The sequence below is a fragment of the Tetrao urogallus genome, assembly GCF_951394365.1.
Source record: "Tetrao urogallus genome assembly, chromosome: 7".
Classification (NCBI taxonomy): Eukaryota; Metazoa; Chordata; class Aves; order Galliformes; family Phasianidae; genus Tetrao; species Tetrao urogallus.
In genome coordinates this window covers 5,656,287-5,679,076 of record NC_136820.1, presented here as the reverse complement: position 1 = coordinate 5,679,076, position 22,790 = coordinate 5,656,287, and the positions used below count along the sequence as shown (strand labels likewise).

Here is a 22,790-nt window from a genome sequence, read left to right as displayed (position 1 = left end):
TCTTGCTACAGGGAGGGGGTTGGTGGAAGGAAAATACGAACTTGGGATTATTTTGTTTTCATTACTAAAGTCATGAGAACTAAAATGAGGTTTCAAAACTATGTGGTTTGCATATGGAAGGGGAATGGATTTTATTTGTGGTAGGTTTATTTGCTAAATTGTTCATGAATAACAGTAAACCAGCCTTCCTAAAGAATCTGGGAGGCAGCACTGTCATGACAATCCAAATGAATACATTTACAAATCCCACCATAAAAATTACCCCCATTTATAGCTCCAAAGAGACAGGAGCAAGAATTCCAGATCAACTACTTGCATTACAGTACTTAGAAATACAAGTCTTTTACTTAGGTTTGTACCCTAAAGGAATTACTTCAATGTGATAATGCACACCCCCATGAAAGTAAGCAAAAACAGATTCAATCTCTCTGCTCCTCTTCACAATTTTCCCTACGTGGTGGTGTTAATGTTAACTGAAACAGATACAGTTGCACAGAAATTTGCTCTTGAGGCAATGCATTCAGATACAAACTAAAACTAGCCTGCTATACCCTGTCCACCGTCCAAAACAACAACAGTTTTAGAGACTAAATTTCAGGCTTCAAAACTTGTCTCAGTAAGCGTCCTGGGTTAACGTAAGTAATCAAGAGCTACAAAACAGAGAGCAGCTATGAGCTCCAGCAGACAAGCCTGTGTTTCCGCTGTAATCGCTGGCTGGATTTCATCCACCAGCTAGTTTATACGCATCAGCCAGCTCCATTACAAGCACGGAGCTCCAAGTCTCCGTGGTACTGAACAGAGCAATCTGATTAGCTGTACTGTAAATGGATTAGCGGCTGCTGAAATGCTGCAAGTGGAGCTCCTGCAGTCTGGCTCTGCTACGAGCAGCGCTCCTCCTGCCCAGCCCACCCTGCCTCAGACCGAGCTCGCCTGCAGGGACCCATCGTGTGGGGAGCATGGGCTGCGATGGCCAAGGAGCAAGGAGACACCCCACGTTATAACCTCAAAGCAGAACTGCTGGGAGCACAGACCCCAGAACGACAGCAACCCAAAAGCTAGGGGGGATGAGTTTGCTGACAAGCATTCCGTAACTATCATTGCAGATTTTTCGGCAGCCAGATCTCTTAGATGTTTCACCGCACAGCAAATTGCTGAGGAGTGTCTGCTTGCAAGAGGCACACACACACTGATGCTGTTCACTTGCTCAGGGCATGCCCAGCTGCATTTCCAAGGCTCCCTACTAAGCCTGCAGTGGACAGAAGCTCCCACAAAGCTCAGCTTGCCCAAGCACCCAATGCTGCAGCCAGTTTGAAGCTCTGGATTCCTCCCACTGCTCTGCTCAGGACACACGCATCGCTCCAGGTAAGCTGCAGAATTATTTATCCATCCTACTGAACCCCATTTTGCAATTTATAATTCATCTTCTTTTGCTGATCACTCCTCCTTCTTAGTGGACCATAATCTCCCCAAAGACTCTCTGTGCACTGTTGAAGAAGCTGCAGAAAAACATCTGCGTAGCCAGTTTAACTAATATATATATAAACTGTCCCTTCTTTCCTCTCAGGCTTACTGCAAGTAAAAGTGGAAAACACAGCACAAACACTTCTCTCAAATATTACACTGCTTATTGTAATACCACTGAAATTCAACATATGGAAATGAGATCTTTAGCTTTGAAAAGATTTGACGAAGAGCCAAGCAGCTCACCCAAGATGGCTGCTGCAGCTGCAGTACTGCACAGTCTGCTTTCTGACCTACAGCAGCACCAGGAGCTGACAGATTTGGGGTTTCCTTCCAAGGATAGGAAGGTAGTTTCCAGCTGAAGTCAGCCAAAAGACAGCACACTCATGACATTCATGCACCACGCTGTGCTCAATGGGTGCCCAGCCACCTGAAAGCACGTACTGATGCTAACTTTAATCAACCAGTGCAGACTGCAAGTTCAGACTGCTCAACTACTACACCACCTTCCAGTTAACACTTATGATGGCAGTTAAGGCTCTAATAACAAATACATTACACTGAAACCATAGGAAAAACCCAACTGGAACGTTCCATTCTGTACTATGGGGAGTCGCACTGCCCCCAGTGCTGTCCAGTTGGACATTCTCTGCTGACTGCAAAGGATGCAGAATTAGAAAAGCTAAAATGTTCAAGCAATTCTAGCCAGCCTGACACATCTAATTATTCTGATCTTAGCTAGAAATATGTTAAACAAAAACCTTTGCTTTTCCCCAAAGACAGACTTGTTCAATGCAAATTCAGCTGAAAGGACTCCCTACTGGAAAAGCTTGAAATGCAGCTACAGAGGATTCAACTGGCTACAAATACTACAAACAAAACACAAGCAAAAGGAAAAACAAGTGGTAGTTTGCTTTAACATAAAAAGCACATCCACAAAAGACATATCCTCTCCACTTTATGTAAGCATTTCTGATGAGATTTTGCACTGTTAACACACCATAAGGAGGCAGAAGGATAAAAGATGACAGAACCATTTCAGTGGTCCTACCTTCCAATCGCTCTGTGCATCATGATGCATAACTAGATCCAGCAGCCTAACTAAGAGTGATTTTTAAGAGATTTTTCTGTTTTCAGCATAAAATAATTCACTTCAGAAAGGCAAATAATGAAATCCTTAGACTTTGCAAGGTAATTCTGAACCCTGAAGTCCAATTGTTGTTTATGATGTTCACATGGTGCTGACTTCCCTTCCCGTGCCCTCACTCTCCCACTAAATATTTCATATATACTTCAGGTTTCTTCTCAACTTTCAATTCTCCCTTCAATACTTTGTGCCTATGCTATCAGCAAGTTAGTGCTTTAGAATTCCAACATTTTCCCAAGCTGCTTTTCCTTTGAATTCATATCCTTATACATTGAGTCAGCCACTCCCATTGGGAGAATTAACAGGTACTTCTGTTAGACAGACCCACCGGTCTTACAAAAGACAATCTTTTGCTAGATTGGAAGAACTGGCAAAAGTTCTGACTCTTCACATGTGTATGAATGCCTAAGTGTCTGTACAAACACTGCAGCTTCTCCTCACACTTTGTTAAGTTGTATACATTCAGTGCCTATTTTTTCTCTAGTTCAAATTCTATCCATCAGTTCTTGTTCCAACTTTGTTACTTCAAAGGAACTTAAGCTGCAAGCCTCTCCTCCCTACGATAATAGATATGAATTCTTATCCTTACATCTTAATGACACTGCTTTTTTTCCACCATTCATTGTTGTGGCACGTTGAGAATGTGGCCTATTTCCAACCTCCTCCAACTTTTCAACCTCCTCCATCCTTATTCAATCAAGTACAAGGGAAACGGGCAAGCAGTCCAATCCAGCTTCCAGCTTTACATGTGATTGCTGTTATATTCCTAACTCCAGCTGGAGAGTACTATCTTCCCATTACACACTACATGTCCTCGTAATGCGCCATGTATCATCTTCAGGTCATCGTATCACCCTGAAAATCCAGGATCAATTTTTCACTGCATCCCCTTGTACTTTTGGAAATCTTTTTCTAAAATCCAACCCTTCAACTCACAAGCACGACTCACATGCTTAGATTTATGAGTGTGCATTAAGCACGATCCAGATAACTAAGTAATGCTGAAGATTCTCAGTGGGCTCTCTGCAGGTTTCATTTGCTTATTCTACTTCCTCGTCAAACAAGGAAAATTACTCTTGCAGATTTGACCAGAAGTTTGCTTCTCTTCACTAACAATCAGCAGCTACCATCACTGCAGCAGCATTTCATGTTCGTGCCCTATGACATTCAATTACACCACTGGGAATGTGACTACATACACTATCTGTGCCCAGGAATTTCAAGTTGCTTTCCCAGGCTCCAAGTAGAACCCATAAATCCACAGTGAAGCTGCCCTGAGAAGCTTCACGTACTGTCACCAAGATGACCCAGCTTCAGTCACTGTATCTATGTAGAGCAGCAATACCTGCAGATTGAAAATCACAGACTGTGGTGGGTGAGAGAAGGCACACTCACCTGCTTCAGACCTTAGCAGAGACAAGCCAAAAGCACCCCACGTTCCAGACAAAACAAGTTCTCTATGCACATTGTTTCCAAAGCTTCTTCTGCATTTTAAGAAGACTGTATTTAAGACTCATCAGTGCAAGCCAGTCAAATATTATGCTGCAGAGGCTTTAATCCAATGCATTTCTTCTCAGACATAGGGGTAGAGATTTTTAGCCCCAGACAGATATTTAAAAGGGATCAAGTTCAACAGAATAAGTGCTGTACTTCCCAACAAAATAACTACACAGAATATTTACATCAAAGCCCATTTTATTTTTAGCAGGTATGTTAGGCTTCCGATGGAATCTCTCCCATTATATAATTTCTAATTCAGCTTCTGCTTAAAATATAGTCCCAGCAGTTTGATGTTGCTGATTCAAAGGAGGAAAAAGCTTGTCAGAAGACAAAAATAATGCGTTTCCTTTCATCCCTGTACAGCTCATAGGACATGCGCACGACAGCACCTGCAGCTTTATGCAAATGGCCCACATCTTTGATGCTGCTGTACCACAGTTTGCAGTTTTTATACAAAAATGCAGCTAGATGAATAATCCAAGTTCATGAATAACCAACGAGCAGACTAACAAGCAGCGCTGAGAGCAAGCGAGGAAGCACACAGAGCTTGTTATGATGGAACAGGCTTCTCACAAAGGGGGAACGATGCTCTGCCACATGTCATTACAGATGACCACAAAACGGAGGCTACAAGATGCTTTTAATTTTAAGTCTAATTTTAGAAATTTTCATAAAGGCTGGTTCCTGCCTTCAAAGCACTCTGCAAGATGCAAAACAACCCTTCAATGCACGTATGAACACCCAAACGAGCCCAATGGAAGCAGGGGTGGGCACACGGCCGCACTCTGCAGCCTCTCCATCTATCTACAGTACCCTGTAGGATGTTGTCATGTGAAATCTTGCAGACAGTTCAACTTGGTGTTCTGTAGGCGTTCACAATGGGAATAAAGCCAAGGCTCCGCCATTTCGTTATTTATGCTCCAAATTCAAGTTATGGAAGCAACATCTGTTAGAGCCGCAGAGCTGATCCTAGCAAAACATTGCTGGGAAGTTTGCTGGTGATAAATTTGCTTTTGCCTATCAGCAACTGCGTCAACAACAGCAAGAATCTGACATTCAGTATACAAGGAGATGATTTCATCAACTTTCTTCGAGCATAATTTAAAATTTAAGTGCAGTAACTGAGGACAGTATCTTGGCATATTGTTCTGGCCACAGATCCTATCTAAATAATTCAGAAAAGCCAATAAAAGCAGAGAACTGAAGTACTTCAGAAGAATACTGCAACAGATTTAAGACAGCTTTTCTCAAGTAATATTAATTCTTTTAGCTTTCTGCAACTTCACAGATTAAAATGGCTGTGAAACACTGGATTTATCTGATCAGATTTTGGCTGCTGTCCAAAGAAATGCCCCCCTAGTCCCAATCAGTGCTTGTGCTGGGATTCATCCTGCAGCCTGGCGAAGCAAGACATGATGTCCAGTACCTGAAGGGGATCTACAGGAAAGTTGGAGAGGGACTTTTTATAAGGGCATGTACAACACAACCAGGGAAAGTGGTTTTAAACTGGAAGAGAGTAGATTTAGATTAAATATTGGGAGAAAATTTTCTTTACTGTGAGGGTGGAGAGACACTGGAACAGGTTGTCCAGAAAGGCTGTGGATGCCCTCTCCCTGGAAGCATTCAAGGCCAGGCTGGATGGGGCTTCAAGCAACCTGGTCTAGTGGGAGGTGACCCTGCCTACAGTGGGGAGGTTGGAACCAGGAGATGTTAATCATCCCTTCCAATCCAAACCATTTTATGATTCTATGATCCAGCTAACCAGGGCATGAAGAGTTTGTGGGAAGGAAAAGGAGGGAAAGCAAACATGACTTGCAAGGTAGCTTCTTAAGTTCAATGTGTTACTTCGTCAATCATGAGGCAAAGAAAGGTACTTGTCAGTATTAAACAGTACCTAGTCTACTAAAACCAAAGAACTGAAATTACTGATTTCTGTTCAGTTAAAGCTCTTGCACGTGACTGCAGATGGTACAAACAGCCCACAGCTTTGGTCCATCCAAATTTAGCACCAGTAACAGCTGAAGCGTGACCACCTAGGATTCAGCATCTAGGCTGCATGCAGCTCCAGGTACTCAGCTAGTGCAGCAGCCCAGGCTTGCCAAAGCTCACTTTGGTTTGTTTTCTGTGCTAGTTAGAAGAAAACCCTACAGCTGATAAAGATGTACTCACACTGCAATGCAGTTTAGAAGACATTACAAGCAATAAGGAGTTGTCAAAACTGACCTACATGGAAAATGTAAATTCACAAGCTCTCTGTGAAATAACTGGGTTGAGGGATTCAACTGAAAATGACAAACCTCAGAGCTCCAAGACAACAATCTTTTGTGGTTAAATCCTATAATCAGCATGCACCTTGAATTTTCACCTATCTTAATGAAAGCGAAATGAAAAGAAGGAAAAAAATATCTGGGTCCAAAATGAGAAAAGGAAAGGAACAAAGACAGTAGTGAAAGATGCTAGAGGAAGATGCTCTGTAAGACTGTAAGCATACACCTTAGAATCCCAATGCTATGTTTAGAAGGACTACACAGCTAGAGAAAAGTGCAGAGCTGGACACACTCTCTGAAGAGAGACAAAGTGATGAATATAATTCATTGAATTTCCCAATTATATGAATTTTCATTAAAAATAGAAGAGAGAGGGGAAAGACAACAGGAACACAATTTTTATCTATACATTATTAATACATTACTATGCATTCCTATTGACAACTAACTGTATAGCATTTTCAGCACATACTGTAACTCCTAAAATAGCTTTAGCTCTTGAGTCAGCAGATGTTAATCAATATCACAGATCAGTTAGTCACAGAAAGGTCCTTCGTTACTTGAATAGAAAAAACCTCACACAGCTCTCTATGTGACCATGAGGAGATTTTAACAAAAAAAGGGATTTGGATTTCTTAACCCTTAAGGATAAAAAGAGATCACAGTACAGACAGGGGATCAACATCTCAGCAGCCCACATCACTTGCTTTCTGCTTAAAACCAGCAAGTTCTACATGTCAGCTCAGGCAAAAGGAAAGAAAGGTAAAGCCCATTAAGCAGGACCTTATTCAAAAATAAACAAGCAGAACAATTTTGATAGAACTAAGGCAAGAGCAACAGTATTACAGAAGATTTGAGACGGACAAAAAATAGATTTTTTATTTAAATAGAAATTAATGAGTCTTCTTCTTAATTCTAGAAAGAGCACCCAGACTGACTTACTCAACACTGCTGTTCTCTTTCAAATTATGTAAGTGCATAATAAAAGCTACTGGAAGTAAGAGCTGAGCACTTTCAAAACATCCGAAGTGAAAAATTCTACCAATAAAGCAATCTGTAAAATACGTCAGAGGACTAAACAAATTTCTAGTGCCAGTCAAAATTCCCCTTACCACCTTACACCTCATCTTTCATACCTTCTATTCTTGATGTCTGTGTAAGCACTTGCTATTGCAGGCAGCACAAAGGAAACTATGTCAAGACAAGGCACTTAACAACTGGCACGAGTGGCAGGAGAAAGATGGACAGCTTGCTTACACAGGTCCACAAAATTCCCCCTGTAACACTGTTCTGGGGTGACAAATAATGAAAAACAGGGCAACAGCTTCTGCAAGGGAGGGAATTCTACATCTGCTTTTCAGTACTGGCTTAGTGTTAATAAAACAATGAGTAGAATAGATGCAGAGATTATCTGTGGGGTATGCTGCTATCCCTTTTGAACAGTCTTGGCAGAACATACGTATTTGATACCTCACTTACTTGACGTGGTTCTATGTCCTGTTTCCATGAGATGGGTCCCCCTGTACTCCATAAAAATCATAGAATCACAGAATCACCAAGGTTGGAAAAGACCTAAAAGATCATCCAGTCCAACCGTTCGCCTATTACCAATAGCTCCCACTAAACCATGTCCCTCAACACAACATCTAGCATGGGTACCTTTCCTTTTAGGAAGAAATATGTAAGCTGAGGTAGGTTAGAATCAGCTTGCACTGTCCAAACTACACCTTTTTTAATGTCAAGAAGAATTTGTGTTGCTTAAACTCTACAATCTATTGCTTCCAAACTGCTTCCACAGCTATTTGGTTTTCTAGTAGTTACTCAGAGGAAATCTGAGCTGCTTTTGTAGCCAACAACAGGATCGTACATTTAGAAAGCAGAAAGGGAAATGTCTGCTGATAAGAGGATACCCTAAGACCTGCCTAGTGTGTTCATTCTTAGTGAGCTTCCTGCGTCTCCTGGTGGCTGAATGTGAAGGGGGATGTCTGAGCTCCTTAGAACTGGGGAGGATGCAGCCCAGAGCCAGGAATGCAGAATGAGGCAGTCACGGCTTGGTCTCTGCAGCAAATTATGGTGATAAATAATGAGATTAGGCAAATGTTTTCCCATATCAATTCTTCAATCAGTCAAATGCAACATTAAAAATAAACAACAACAACAACAAAAGTCACTGACTTCACACCAGCATGAAAATCTGACATTGCCTTCCTTCTCAATGTCTGCGGAGCAGTTAGCTGCTGGTTTGTGCTGTGCCTGGCACTCATACAGCAATTTCCTCTAAATTATCAGCTCTGAATGCACTCCGCATTCTGGCCAACAGTGTATCCCTCCAACACCTAAGAAATAAAAACATCTTGCTATTTCTCTTCTACCACAGTGTGACGGCATCCTTTTAAGTCAGTCTTTTTCATACAAAATGTAACAAAATCTCACCTTGTCTCCTGTTTGAATATGTTCACTAGTCTAAGGCTCTGGGTTTCAGTGGGGATTTGAGTTATGTACTCCTAGCCTCACAAAAGTAAATCAAATATTCTGGTAACTTTCATACTCCATAACCCAAAATATGACCTACAGATCATCCAAACAGATTTGATGATCACATAAAATGGAAAAGCTGAGCCTGAAGTAGCTTGTCCACAGTGAAATGCTTCCCAGTCCCCTTGTGCCACCTTGAGGAGCTTGTCTTAGTAATTCCCAGATTCCTGTTCAGTTAGGTGTAGTAGGTACGTGGCTCATCATCTTCTAGTTCATACTAAATCAATGAAATGGTCATTTACTAACAGCCTACAAAAAAATTAAGAAAACCTCCAGTGATGCATGGAAGTCCACATAAGATACATCTGATTAATACATAGCCATTTATTTACAGTTTAACACATTAAAAAGTTTCCCACTCAATAAAAATTCAGAGTCACCCACAAATACATACAAGTAACATTTCCATAACTAACAAATGTTTTGTTTGAAGCCTAAAAAAAACACACTTATACAAATACAAGATTACACTTGTGCTACTTATGTGCTACACCTGTACTTATGCTAAATAATGTGCCATTTATAAAGCAGGATAAGTTTTGTTTGACTTACAGTGAAGACTTGCCTTCGTCCTACACTGACTGGACGGATCAGTGGCACCAACAAGGCACAGTGCCAAAGCACAGATGTACTCATATTAACAAGAGCTAATCTGATGCATGACTGCAGCTGAGCATCGCTAGAGGTTGTGCTCCTCTCCCGAGCTGTCAAAAGTTTCAGACTGCTACAGATTTCACAAAACACCATTTCTAAATATTTACCTTGGATTATTTTTCAGAGACCCCTAAAAAAACTGAGGATCTCCATAGGATGAGCATCTCTTCCAGCTACAAAGGGTTGAACACTCTTCAAGGAAAATATTTCAGATAAACATAAATCCTTCATTACAGCCATCACGATACAGTCAGTGATTCCAATGTTTTTAGACCTTCAGTCAAAAATCCAGAACAATTCCAAGAAAAGCTAGGCTCCTTTTGACAAGTTTCTGAAACAAATGACTAATTCCCAACGTGGTATCAAGCAGCACTGCTACCAACAAAATGAAATCCCAAACTCTGCATCAGCTGTTCCTTGTGTTGACATGAGATTTGCTTTTGTCACACAGACCATCCCTCCTTGCTGCTCCCAGAGAACTGTCCAGCTGGATTCACATGTTGATCCCACCTGGACAAAGCACCATTAGCTGTTTCAGAACAGGCCTCAGGCTGGCCAAAATGTGAACTAAAGCCTGAAGAAACAGTTGCTTTTGTTGGGTGACAGTTTTTCCTAATTAAACCAGCCTGGCACTTTATAAATGCCACTGAGGCCAGTGTGCCTCTTCAAATACTCAGAATGATGGATAATCACTTCTGTAGTCTTACTTACACAAGAGACATCCCCCCATGCCAACTGAACATTCCCACCCAAGCAACTTTAAAAGACTGCCTGTTATATGAAGAAACAGCGTGAAAAAGGAATTCCAGCATCTGTGCAAAAACAGAATCAATTCTAAAAAGCTCCAGACAGAAACTAGAAGAGGCTGAACATACACGGAATGAATAGTTTAATTTTTCCCCCTTCACCTTGTTCTGTTTTTCATTACACAAGAAATCTCTTCAAGGCTTTGCAATGGAAGGTACTTGTTTTCATAAAAGTCAGAGTAACCTGGTTTGGAAAGCAGAAAACCTGTCAAATGCACAGTACTGAAATGAAAATATTGCAAATTTTACAGTTTTTGAAGATGTGCAATTACTGAAAGGCTATCAAAACAAACAAACAAAAAAACAGAAATACAGAAGTCCAGTGTTGACTCTAGTACTGCATTAAAAAGTGGGTTTCTGCACAGTGTTTTATCCATTAACTTCTGTGAAGCTCATCATCCTTGCCATGTTTTGATGGGAGATCTCACAAAGGAACCGCGGACTTCGGAAACGGCAGATCATCTTATTTTCCAGTGGTAACTTTATGCTAGTTGCATTACTACCAACTTTAAAACCATGGAAGGAGAAAAAACCAGTTTGCTACATCCAATTGGTTGGTGGAAAAAGAATCGCGTCAAAGAAATCCTTTGGCATCTATAATAAGTTTTAGAAATAAAAAGGCAGCTAGATGAGTTAAAGAATTTCAAAAGCAGAGTTATGCACTGGAATAGGTTCCCCAGGGAGGTGGTGGAGTCCCCATCCCTGGATGTGCTTAAAACCATTTGGATGTGGTGCACAGGGACATGATTTAGCAGAGGGTTGTTAGAGTTAGGGTAGCATGGTTAGGCTGGGGTTGGACTCGATGATCTTTAAGGTCTTTTCCAAGCTGAGCAATTCTATGATTCTATGGCAATGGCTGCCGAGGAATTTGCATCAATCCTACTGTACGTGAAAAGATGCAGTTCTAGATTCTTCCTACCTGTTTCTAAATACTAAGGCTAGAAGTGCTCATTGGTTAGAACACTGTCCTTGTAAAATAGAAGAAAATAATCCCTTTACACATTCAGTAGAGACAATTAGTGTTGGAAATTACTACTACTACAACAAACAAGGCACTTTTTGTACTTGATTATACGTAGAGCTATCAGCATCTCCATTCTCAAAAGCTCTCTGAACAGAGCCTTCCCAGTGCTGAAGCCACGCAGAGGAATCACTTTGCAATCAAGGACAGAGCTCAGACTGGCTGTCACACAGGGAAAGCAGCACGAGCCACCCCAGCACCCATAACTGGGTTGAAGTCAAATAGTGCCACAGACAAAAAAGAAATCAATCAGAAAGCTGTGGAAAATGGTTTCAGGCGAGATTCAGGCTTCGGCATAAATGTCTGTACAATCTCTAATATAAAATAGATAAATGAGCCCTTTGCTCTCCCAAGAACATTGCTTACAAAAATAAGCTCACCATAGACAACCACAACAAACTTCATTACATTATGCATTTTAGTGCTTTTACAGTTTGCTCTAAATTCATCTGTACTGTAAAGGAGAGAGATCAAGTCACTATCACCCTCCAAAGCATGATGTTTCCTTCCTTGCACTAAATAAAAAAACCCAACCAATGAATTCTAACATTATAGAGGTAATGTGCTTCAGAGATAACTGAGGTCTTTAAGCAACCAACTGGACTTGCTGCTAACTGAACATAACTTGCTACTTTTAGTACCCAAGTTATGTTTCACAGTACCTCCCATCACCCCCTCAGGCAGCAACACGGTACTGCAACTCCTACCATGGCTCCATACTGCTTTTTTGACCAGATAGGCAATTCTAGAAATTAAAAATAAAAAAATTCTTTACTAGCTAGCTTCCTAGTTACTGCAAGAGGAGTCTCTTCCCAACTCCAGCTCCCTCCAAAAAAGAGATGCAGCCTCCTGCCTCTTCTTACATCCAAGGCTACTCCCCTCTTGACATCATAAACACAAGCTGGGTCATTTCCACTGCTTAAAACATATAGGTAACCTATCTTAGTCATAAATTCATTAAAACACACTTAACTATGATTCTGAAAGGAACCGTTTAAGAAAATCCAATTAAAGATTTAAATTGAAATATTTCTTTAAATCAGGGATTATCTTATTTCATTTTGAATACTACACTGGAATAACTATAAGAGTCACTGCAAGTGAAGGAGACCAAATAGTGACTTGGATGGCTTCTTCATATGGCTACTCACACAACAGCTACAATCAGGAAAATTGCCTTATTTTCAAAGTCCATACAGGCTTTATTCCAACTATACACTCACAAAACCAGCTAGAAGTTTCATCTTTCTTACTGTACCAGTTGTTCCTTAACTGGCAGCCCTAGAAACCAGTTACCCCCACTTCCTACCAGGGCATTACTGCACCTTCCTCTTCCCACCTCTTGCTCTCTGCCAGAGGACTGTCCTCAGCAAACACCTCAGAGCAGGCACAGCAGGCCCTTGCTAGCTAGTCTGCCTGCTAACACCAATTGCAGAAGGAAAAAAAGCCCATTTATACTGTACAGCAGGGACAGAACACCAACCAGTCCTATCTAAGTTTTATAAGGAGTGTCTGTATACTGACATGACATTTTTCATCTCCCTGCCCCTTGAAATTCTTCACGAGGTCCCAGTGTTATGCAGGGAGAGAGGCAAAAGAAAAGGATCTGAAAACTGGCGGTGTGAGCACACAGCCTTCTACCCACAAGGAAGGGCAACAAACTCCCTGGTGTCAAAAAAAAAGGTATGGGGAAGACAGGGCTGGTATTTTACACAGACATCTGCAATCTCAAGTTGAACTGCAAAAAGCACTAACTTTAAAACTTGTATGCAGAATATTCCCCCAGTCTCAAGGGGCTCTTTTGCATGGTCACTGCCAGCCTTAGATGACTTTTCCTAGATAAACGACCCAACAACACAGGCAGGCTTTTATGCTTCAACTCCAGAAGGAAACAGTCTTCTTTTCTTCTCTTTTCCTCAAAACTTTAGGGTTTTTCTTTCCACACACAGGGGCAGGAAGGAGTGAAAAAAAAAGCAAGAACTTCCATCCGATCAAGAGAGGAACACACCCTTAGTGGCCTTTTCCTGACACTTCATGTAGCTCTGTATTAATTCCTTTGGACACCAGTTTTCTCACAGGGGTCTGTCAGTTTGCTCTCTCTTTTGGAGCACTGCAGCACAGTTTCACCTACAGCAGAGCAGTGCTTTCCAGTGCCCCCAGACTAAAGCAACTTACATCAAAGTGAGAAGTGACTTTCTCCCAAAACACAGCGGAGGTTTGCCAACCAAGGAAGCCAGATTTAGAGTCAAAGCTGAGAAATATCTATTAGTATTGGGCCTTTGGAGGTGGGATGTAATTATTTAGAACAACCAATCCCATCTGCTCCCAAATTGACTGGAAATCAGTCCTTTTAACTCTACACAAGAGTTCTGCCTGAGAAAGCAAAACTGAAATAGCCAATGTAAGCCTCTCCGATTTTTGCAACCACACTCCTACTCTCCATCTCACATCTCACAACCTCCTGAACGCGTTTTATTTACACTTCTCACATTTGCCCAGACAGCAACGAGCCACAGAATACTGCTAGGCTACTTTGAGTAATGTTTTGTAAGACACATGCTCAAGAAGAACAGGAATTTAGCACCTTTGGATTGTAGGGAAGGAGACTTAACAGTTTCTGGCCTCACCTTTTTGAAAAGAAAAAGTGGCTCAGTACAGGTGTAGCAAACATATCATCTCACCTGTGTTGTTATGCACCCCATCTCAAAAGACTTCAAAAGAAACCAATGCATTCAAGAATCTATTTGCATACGATTTTAACATAGGTCTAAAAACAACCAAAAACAACCCTCAAACTACAAACAAGTGCAGTTTCAAAGCTGCCCTCGTCTTATTCATTTACTTGCTTCTTTCCAGAAGCCCTACTCAACCCTAAGAACAGAAGGCATACTATTTTAGAGCTTTGGTGCATTTAACCAAGAAGGACCAATGCTAAACAACTACTATGTTTCACATACCCTCAAACAGAACGCCAAGAAAAACATGCACGTTACACGATGGAAGGCTCTATTAATCCACACTATTCAGAACATACACAAACAGTGCTTAGTTCTGATTTCTGACCAGTGACTGGCTACTGATTAGCAGGCTTAGAACTGAGATATTAAGAAATCTGCTTTCAAGAGAAGTTGGAATAGTTTCAACAACACTTGAGCAGTTATCAACACAGTCACAGTCACCCAAACGCAGCCAGCAAGATACACAGTCAGGAGGAAAAACGCCTTTTGAAAATGGCATTACACAACAAGATCAATGCCGATGAGAAAGGTAACATTTTACTGCATTTTAGCATGACTTGAACTTTGCTAGGAACATTTTTCCTCCTGAGTATTCTGTGCATTCTTTGCTGATTTACGCACAATTTCTACATCCAGGTTTTGTTGATGAAAAAATGCAGATTTTGTATTTCTAAACTAAAGGCCTCTGACACTATTCTACAGTGAAATTAAACGCCTCAGAAGAGAAGGAGAATGCAAAGCACTTCTTAATAGCTTCAATGCATCTTTTGTATTTTTTTTCAGCAATACTGCACTTAATAAAAGGCTCTGGTGTTCTGGATGCAGTTGTTTTTTTTTTTTTAAATAACCTATGGCTTTAAATGGAGACTTCAGATCAAAATGTTATGCCAAACACCTTTCTTTTGAGCCAGAAAACCAATCCAGTTACTCAAAAACTCACAAGGGGGAAAAAAAAAAAAAAGAACCAAAAGCAGCCCTTCAGAAAGAAATGGTCAGTATATCCACAGCATGATGCAGACTATAGTAAAATAGACCACTGCAATAACTCCCAAAACTTGGAAATCTAAGTTCTCATTATCCAACAGTTACACAACACACTGACACATCTGTGGTGCTCACTACAGAAAGGGCAGGCCCAAAACCAGTTTAGTCCTTCAAAAGGAAACAATTAATTCGCTCACAGAGTGTAACATTTCCCTCACTTGCAAGGACTGGAGGGTGGTGGGACCACTCCCATGACTGGGGTGCTGAGATAGACGGCTACAAGCTCTTCAGAAGGGATAGACCAGGAAAGAAGGGTGGTGGTGTGGCCCTTTACATTAAAGACCATTTTGATGATGAAGAGCTTGGGGCTGGGAATGACAGAGTGTGTATGGGTAAGGACCAGGGGGAAGGCCTGTAGGGGCAGCATCTTGGTGGGGGTCTGTTATGGACCACCTAGTCAGGATGAAGAGTTGGACGAGGCATTCTATGAGCACTTGCAGAAGTCATGCCATCTCCAGCACTTGTTCTAATGGGAGACTGCAACTTCCCTGATACATGTTGCAAATATACTACAGCACAGAGAAAGCAGTCCAGGAGGTTACTAGACTGTGTGGAAGATAGCTTCCTTATGCAACTGGTAGAAGAGCCTACCAGGGATGATGCCCTGCTGGACCTGGTCTTTGCTAACAGAGAAAGACTGGTGGGAGAAGTGAAGGTTGGGGGCCGGCCTGGGCAGAGCAACCACGGAATTGTAGAGTTCTCTATTCTTGGACATGTCACAAAAGTGACCAGCAAAACACTTTCTTGAACTTCCAGAGGGCAGACTTTGATCTGTTCAGGATGCTTGAAGCACGGGTCCCTTAGGAGTTGCTTCTTAAGGGTAAAGGGGTCCAGAAAGCCTGGACGCTCCTCAAGATGGAAATCTTAAAGGCACAAGAACAGGCTGTCCCTGAGTGCCGTAAGACAAGCCGTAGGGGAAGACAACTGGTGTAGATGAGCCGGGAATTACTGCTGAGATTCAGGGAGAAAAAGAGAGTCTACATCCTCTAGAAGAAGGGGCAGGCTACTTGGGGAGATTACAAGGAAGGTGCTAAGGTATGCAGGAAGGAAGTTAGGAAGGCAAAAGCCCAACTTGAACTCGGATTGGCCACTGCAATAAAAGAGAATAAAAAATCCTTTTATAAATGTATCAGTGGTAAAAGAAGAACCAAGGATAATTCTCATCCTATACTTGATGCAGCAGGGAATGCGGCCACAGAGGACAAGGAGAAGGCTGAGGTCCTCAATGCCTTCTTTACATCTGCCTTTAATAGCCAGACCAGTTACCCTCTGGGCATTTTACGCCCTGATCTGGAAGTCTGGGATGCTACTCAGAATACACCCCCAGCAATTCAGGTGGAGACAGTTAGAGAGCTCCTCTCTGCCTGGACTGTCACAAGTCCATGGGACTGGATGGGCTGCACCCCTGGGTGCTGAGGGAGCTGGTGGTGGTGATTGCTGAGCCACATTTGGCCATCTATCAGCGCTCCTGATTAACTGGTGAGCTCCCAGAAGATTGGAGGCTCGCTGATGTGACTCCCATCTTCAAGAAGGGCCATAAGGAGGATCCGGGGAACTACAGGCCTGTCAGCCTGACATCAGTGCCAGGGAAAGTTACAGAGCAAATCATCTTGGGTGAGATTGCCCAGCACGTGCGTGGCATCCAGGGGATCAGGCCAGCCAGCATGGGTTCATGAAAGGCAGGTTGTGCTTGACCAACCTAATCTCCTTCTACGACTGGGTGACCTGTCTGGTAGATGGCTACCTAGACTTCAGCAAAGCCTTTGACACAGTCTCTCACTGTATTCTTCTGGGGAAGCCGGCTGCCCATAGCCTGGACAGGTCTACCCTTCTTTGGGTAAAGAACTGGCTATAGGGCTGTGCCCAGCAGGTCGTGGTGAATGGAGTCAAGTCTAGCTGGCGTCCTGTTTCAAGTGGTGTCCCCCAAGGGTTGGTACCGGGGCCCATCTTGTTTAATATCTTTATTGATGACCTAGATGAGGGGATTGAGTGCACCCTGAGTAAGTTTGCAGGTAACACCAAGCTGGATCGCTGGGCTGAGGTGAATGGGATGAGGTTCAACAAGGCCAAGTGCCGCCGGGTCCTGCACTTTGGGCACAACAACCCCATGCAGCACTACGGGCTTGGGGACGAGTGGCTGGATGACTGTGAAGAGGAAAGGGACCTGGGGGTGTTGGTTGATGCTCTGCTAAACACGAGCTGACAGTGTGCCCAGGTGGCCAAGAGGGCCAATGGCATCCTGGCCTGCATTAGAAATGGTGAGGCCAGCAGGAGCAGGGAGGTGATCAGCCCCTGTACTCAGCACTGGTGAGGCCACACCTCAAGTACTGTGTTCAGTTTTGGGCCCCTCACTACAGGAAAGATGTTGAGGTCCTGGAGTGCGTCCAGAGAAGGGCAACAAAACTGGTGAGGGGTCTGGAGCACAAGTCTTATGAGGAGCGGCTGAGGGAGCTGGGATTGTTCAGTCTGGAGAAGAGGAGGCTCAGGGGAGACCTCATTGCACTCTGCAACTGCCTGAAGGGAGGTTGTGGTGCAAAAGGGTCTGGCCTCTTCTCCCAGGCAAATAGTAGGACCCAAGGAAACGGCCAGAAGTTGTACCAGAGGAGGTTTAGGTTGGACATGAGGAGAAACTTCTTCTCTCAGAGGGTGGTCAGGCACTGGAACGGCTGCCCAGGGAGGTGGTGGAGTCGCCATCCCTGGCAGTGTTCAAGAGGATCTGCATGAGGAGCTGTCAGATGTGGCTTAGTGCTTGTGGTAGCAATGGTGACGGGAGGACGGTTGGACTAGATGATCTTACAGGTTGTTTCCAACCTTGTGATTCCATAATCCCATGACTCTATGATGGCTGCAGTCTCTTCCAAGGAAGATCTCAAAGCGGTGCCATTCAGGAAGATGTGAAGGACAGAAACCCTTTAGGTCTGTGTTACAAAACGTGGAAAGAGCTGAAGATGTTTTTGAATATCCAGTAATAAAAAGCCTTCTGGAAAGGATCCAAAGTACATCAACAACGAGCTCCATCTCATTCTGAGAAATCTCAGAAGCAAGATCTCTAGCCATGAAAGGATGCTACATGTACCCAGCAGTGGTGCTATGAAACAACTCCTAGAGCAGAGCAGGAGCAAGGCATAAGATAGGTCCTTTAACCTCTATTCTGGCTGCAGACATTTCATCTGAAAAGCTACACAGGATCCTTTACAGAAAGATTTTTTTTTTGTTACAGCACTGTTTTTAAGTTGGGCAATAAAGATTTCCAAAATGTAACAATGTACCCAAGCCTATGCTGAACTCAGCTCAGGACGCTTCACATAAAAAGTCAAAAAGGGAATTTTAGGAAGCAAATTGAGACCATGGCTCCTGACAAGCAGCAGCTGTTTATTCCTCTCATCATAAGGAAACAGCAACAGTCAGTAACATTTCTTGAAGCAGTCGTGTCCCATCACTCAGATGATACTTCAAGCACTGGTACGAGCTCCACATCACAGAACAGGAACCTTGAAGAAGGATACTTCATGGGAAAGTTCACAGGAGAGGAAATATATAGCAAGCACTGACAACCTAAATTTGGCACATACGCCCACTTCCCTAAAAGACGCCACAATCTACATGATTTTTAACTGTGTTAAAGCAAATTCTCTGTATTCTCTGCAGAGTTTAAAGTACTAGAGGCTCCCAAACTGTTATTCAGTAATGACCAGCCTCAGATTTGCTCTAAAGCATGCTGGTAGGCACTGCTGTTGGAACAATACACCCACCTGAAGGAAACAAGCAGCTTATAAGATGACATGTATACAATAAAGTAGGGGCTCTCTTCACAGAATGGCCAGGGTTGGAAGGGACCTCAAGGATCATCAATCTCCATCCCCCCCGTCACATGCAGGGCCACCAACCTCCCCATTCAGCTAGAGAAGGGCCGATTCCAAAGAGCACCAGTATAAACAGCACAACAGCAACTACAAAATGTGAACAAGCTACGAGACACCTCCCAAAGCAGGGCAAAATGCAGACTGTATCTATTCGTAACCCAAAGGCTAGGCCTAGAGTGCTTATTTTGCTACTCAGCAAGTTGAAGATGACCTAACCTTAGGAAGACAGATCTAAACTAACTCACAAACATGCAAGCAAGGAAAGAACACAACAGAACATAAAAATCACTACATTTATTGAAATAATCTGTATTGACAAAAGTCTCACAGCTTTCCATATCGAAATCACTCATTCACATAAGAATTACCATTAGATTACATAAAGCTGAAGAACAAATACTGTTATTGCTCCTTATTTTTTAAGTAGAACCTCAAGTAGTCCAAGCATCTGCAAAATTCATCAAGCAATTCCTGAGTCAGTTTTGTTTCATCCAGTTATTTGAATGCTGGCCATCTATTTGACATCTATCAACCAAAGCAGACAAATTCAGTCAAATAAAAATGTGAAAAACACACTGTCTTCAATTCAAACCACAGTCTAACAGCACACATAACAGATAAAAGCCACGTCCTTTTATTTGCTGCACAAACTGGAAGAACTGTGATAATTTAAGCCAATATGCTGCAATTTAAGGGATACTGAGGACTAAAACCTAATCTGATTATCCAGTCCCAACTCATTTGTTTGCAGTCAGTACAGAAATCTCATCATTAAGCAGTATAACAACATTACACGTTAGGGAAAAGGATCCAAGTGCACACAACAAGAACTGTGTACTTGACAAAACACTATTATTTCTTTTCCCAAGTAACAAACCAACTTAACCTGCTAACAGAATTCGTAAGTAATGAGAATTTGATGAAATAATGCAACCTATTTAGTAGCAAGAGTAAATTCAAAGCACACAGATTTTGCAGAATCACTAACAGAAGACCGTTCCCTGCAATGATAACTGCTTTCATTCATTAGCTTCAGTTGCTCAGGAAGAACTGAGAGACAAAGCATAACCTTGAAATAACTGTACAAAGCAAGTCTTATGCACTCTGAGCACCTCAGACTACAATAAGCTATAGATGGAAAAGTTCTGTAAGGCCATGATGGAGTAAGTGAATGCAAAAAGCTATCCTTATCAATTCAGAAACCTTCATACAGGAAGACATGAGGTGTAGCAGGCAATGAGGCTGAAGGCAAAAAGATCACGAGCTGCGAGGTCTGTTATCATCAGTTTCCCTAAACTCATCAACTGGCCACAAAATGTAGTGCTGTGAAACATACTTGAGGTGTGGGAGGATTCCTTTTTCTTCCTCAGGCTTCCTTAGCTGCCTTCACACAGGCTTCAGAGTACACGGAAAAAAGGTGGTTGGCATTTTGTTCAGTACTATTTCTCACCATCTCAGAAGAATCACGCTAATGAAGTTATCTTCAGCAAGAAGTGCCACTTACTAAATGTCTACAAGAAGGTGACATCATTTAATTCCTAACTCTGCAAGAAATCTTGCTGGAAGCAAGAAAGAAAGGTTCACCGCAAACCTGAATTACCATTTCAGAGGTTTGTAGGTTTCTCCAGTCTTTTGCCAGCAGCCTAAGAAACAGAAAATCCTGGCAACCAAAATGTAACAAGCTGACAAGAGAAATATCCCTAATTACAGTTAAACTCTAATGTTTTATTTCTTGGCACTGGTGAGGCCTCATCTCAAGTGCTGTGTTCAGTTTTGGGCACCTCAGCACAGAAAGGACATGGAGGTGCTGGAGCAGGACCAAAGAAGGGCAGCAAGGCTGGGGAAGGGCTTGGAGAATATGGCCTGTGAGGAGAGACTGAAGGAACTGGGGCTGTTCAGTCTGGGGAAGAGGAGGCTGAGGGGAGGCCTTATTGCTCTTCAAATACCTGAAAGGTGCTGGCAGCAAGAGCACGGTTGGTCTCTTCTCTCTGGTGACAGGTGAGGGCAAATGGCCCCAAGTTGTGCCAGGGTAAGTTTAGGTTGGATATCAGGAAACACTTCTTTACAGAAAGGGTTGTTAATCACTGGAATAGGCTCCCCAGGGAAGTGGTGGAGTCACCATCCCTGGATGTGTTTAAAACCATCTGGATGCGGTGCTCAGGGACATGATTTAGCAGAGGGTTGTTAGAGTCAGGGTAGCATGCTTAGGTAGTGGTTGGACTCAATGATCTCGAGGGTCTTTTCCAATCTGAGCAATTCTATGATTGTGTGTTTCTAACCTCTCTACAGATCATTAATGAAAAAAAGCACCCACATATTATGCAAGATTTAAGCAAACTGATCATCAGTGCAAGTTCATCCTCAGATCCTTAGAAGAGCCCCTTCTGAGACTAACATGTGCCATCCTATATGGAGACAATGCTACTTTTACTGCAGGGTATTTATTGCCTCAATTGCTCAAAGGGTTCTTTGTCAGACTTATTTGTTACAAAACATTTTCTGGAGGTTTTAAAATAAAAAAAAAAAAACTGCTTTATCAATGGAAAATGTAAATAGCTAGTAAGGAAAGCAGTGAAGAAAAAAATAACAGGAAACAGACAGTAAACTTTCTCATACCTTCACCAAGCACAAACAGATGGTAAAAGAATTGCTGACTCTCAAGACAAACAGAAAAGTTTACTCAGAAAATCCGTATCTCCCTTTCAACTCTGCAGGACAAACTCAAGTCTGTCGTGGGAAGGCGATGCAGACATGAAAGGAAATTAATGGATTAGAGTTTAATAAAGATATTAACTGAATGCAATGAAGATTATCACCATAGCGTTTGAGGTAGTGTTTTATACATGAAAATTCAACCAGCTCTTCACCAGAATACTGTAGCACTGGTCAAAAGAACTTCAGAATACTCTTGAGATTCCCTCATTTGTAACAAACATCAGAATATGCATCCCACTACACTTGGGGCAATAGTTCAAAACTGTTTGACCTTGTGAACAGTTCTTCTGACTGGCAAAAAGCAGATCCTTGATAACCTTTCCATCACAGTGAAACAACAGACTGTTTTGTTGCATCACAGGCAAGTTTAATGTTCAGGATAAAAAAAAAAAATGAAGTTCCCAGATCTTAGGTAAGAACAGATCAGTTACAGTAAGATGCAAAATACTGGAACAAACAACGGATTTCACATTTTTCAACATGAAACACTACAGTGAAAATAGGGCAATGTGGATCAAGGTAGCAATAATAACCAATGCATGTACATAATCTATTCTCATTCTTGCATTTCATGCTTAAGCCTGTGCCCGTTCAGCTTATCAAGTGTGACCAACTGCCTGTCTGATAATCACAACATTTTTCAGTGGTTTGTTTTGCAGTTCTTCATTTCCACGCAATGCTTGCTAGTCTCTTCTGGAAAGTGCTCCACAAACATTCCAACAACTGCCATCAGACACTGATTTACTATTCAGCTGCCTGCCTACTTACAGTCTACCTACAGAAAACAGACCTGAGATTCAGGATCAGCCTATAAATTCAAAACCTAACAGATGACGACTTCAGACTGCAAAATTGCTATTTACAAGAGAACAGCAGCTTACAGTTAGAAAGTCCTCTGGGAATGCTTTAGATTCTTTACAAGCAACTGAGCAGTTACCTTACACAGAAAACAGCACAGCTCCACGTGCCCCAGGTACAATCCCACGGCCAGATACTGCACAGCCGACTTGCTACCCTTACCCTGTTCCATTTCTCTGCG

The 22,790-nt window shown here is 42.3% G+C and overlaps 1 protein-coding gene across 1 annotated transcript in view; it reads right to left on the bottom strand.

Annotated features, from left to right (window-relative positions):
- Positions 1-22,790, bottom strand: part of SEPTIN7 (septin 7) — a gene marked incomplete at both ends in the record, with an annotated part of 60,708 nt that overhangs the window by 25,111 nt on the left and 12,807 nt on the right. The gene's annotated exons all lie outside the window — the stretch shown is intronic.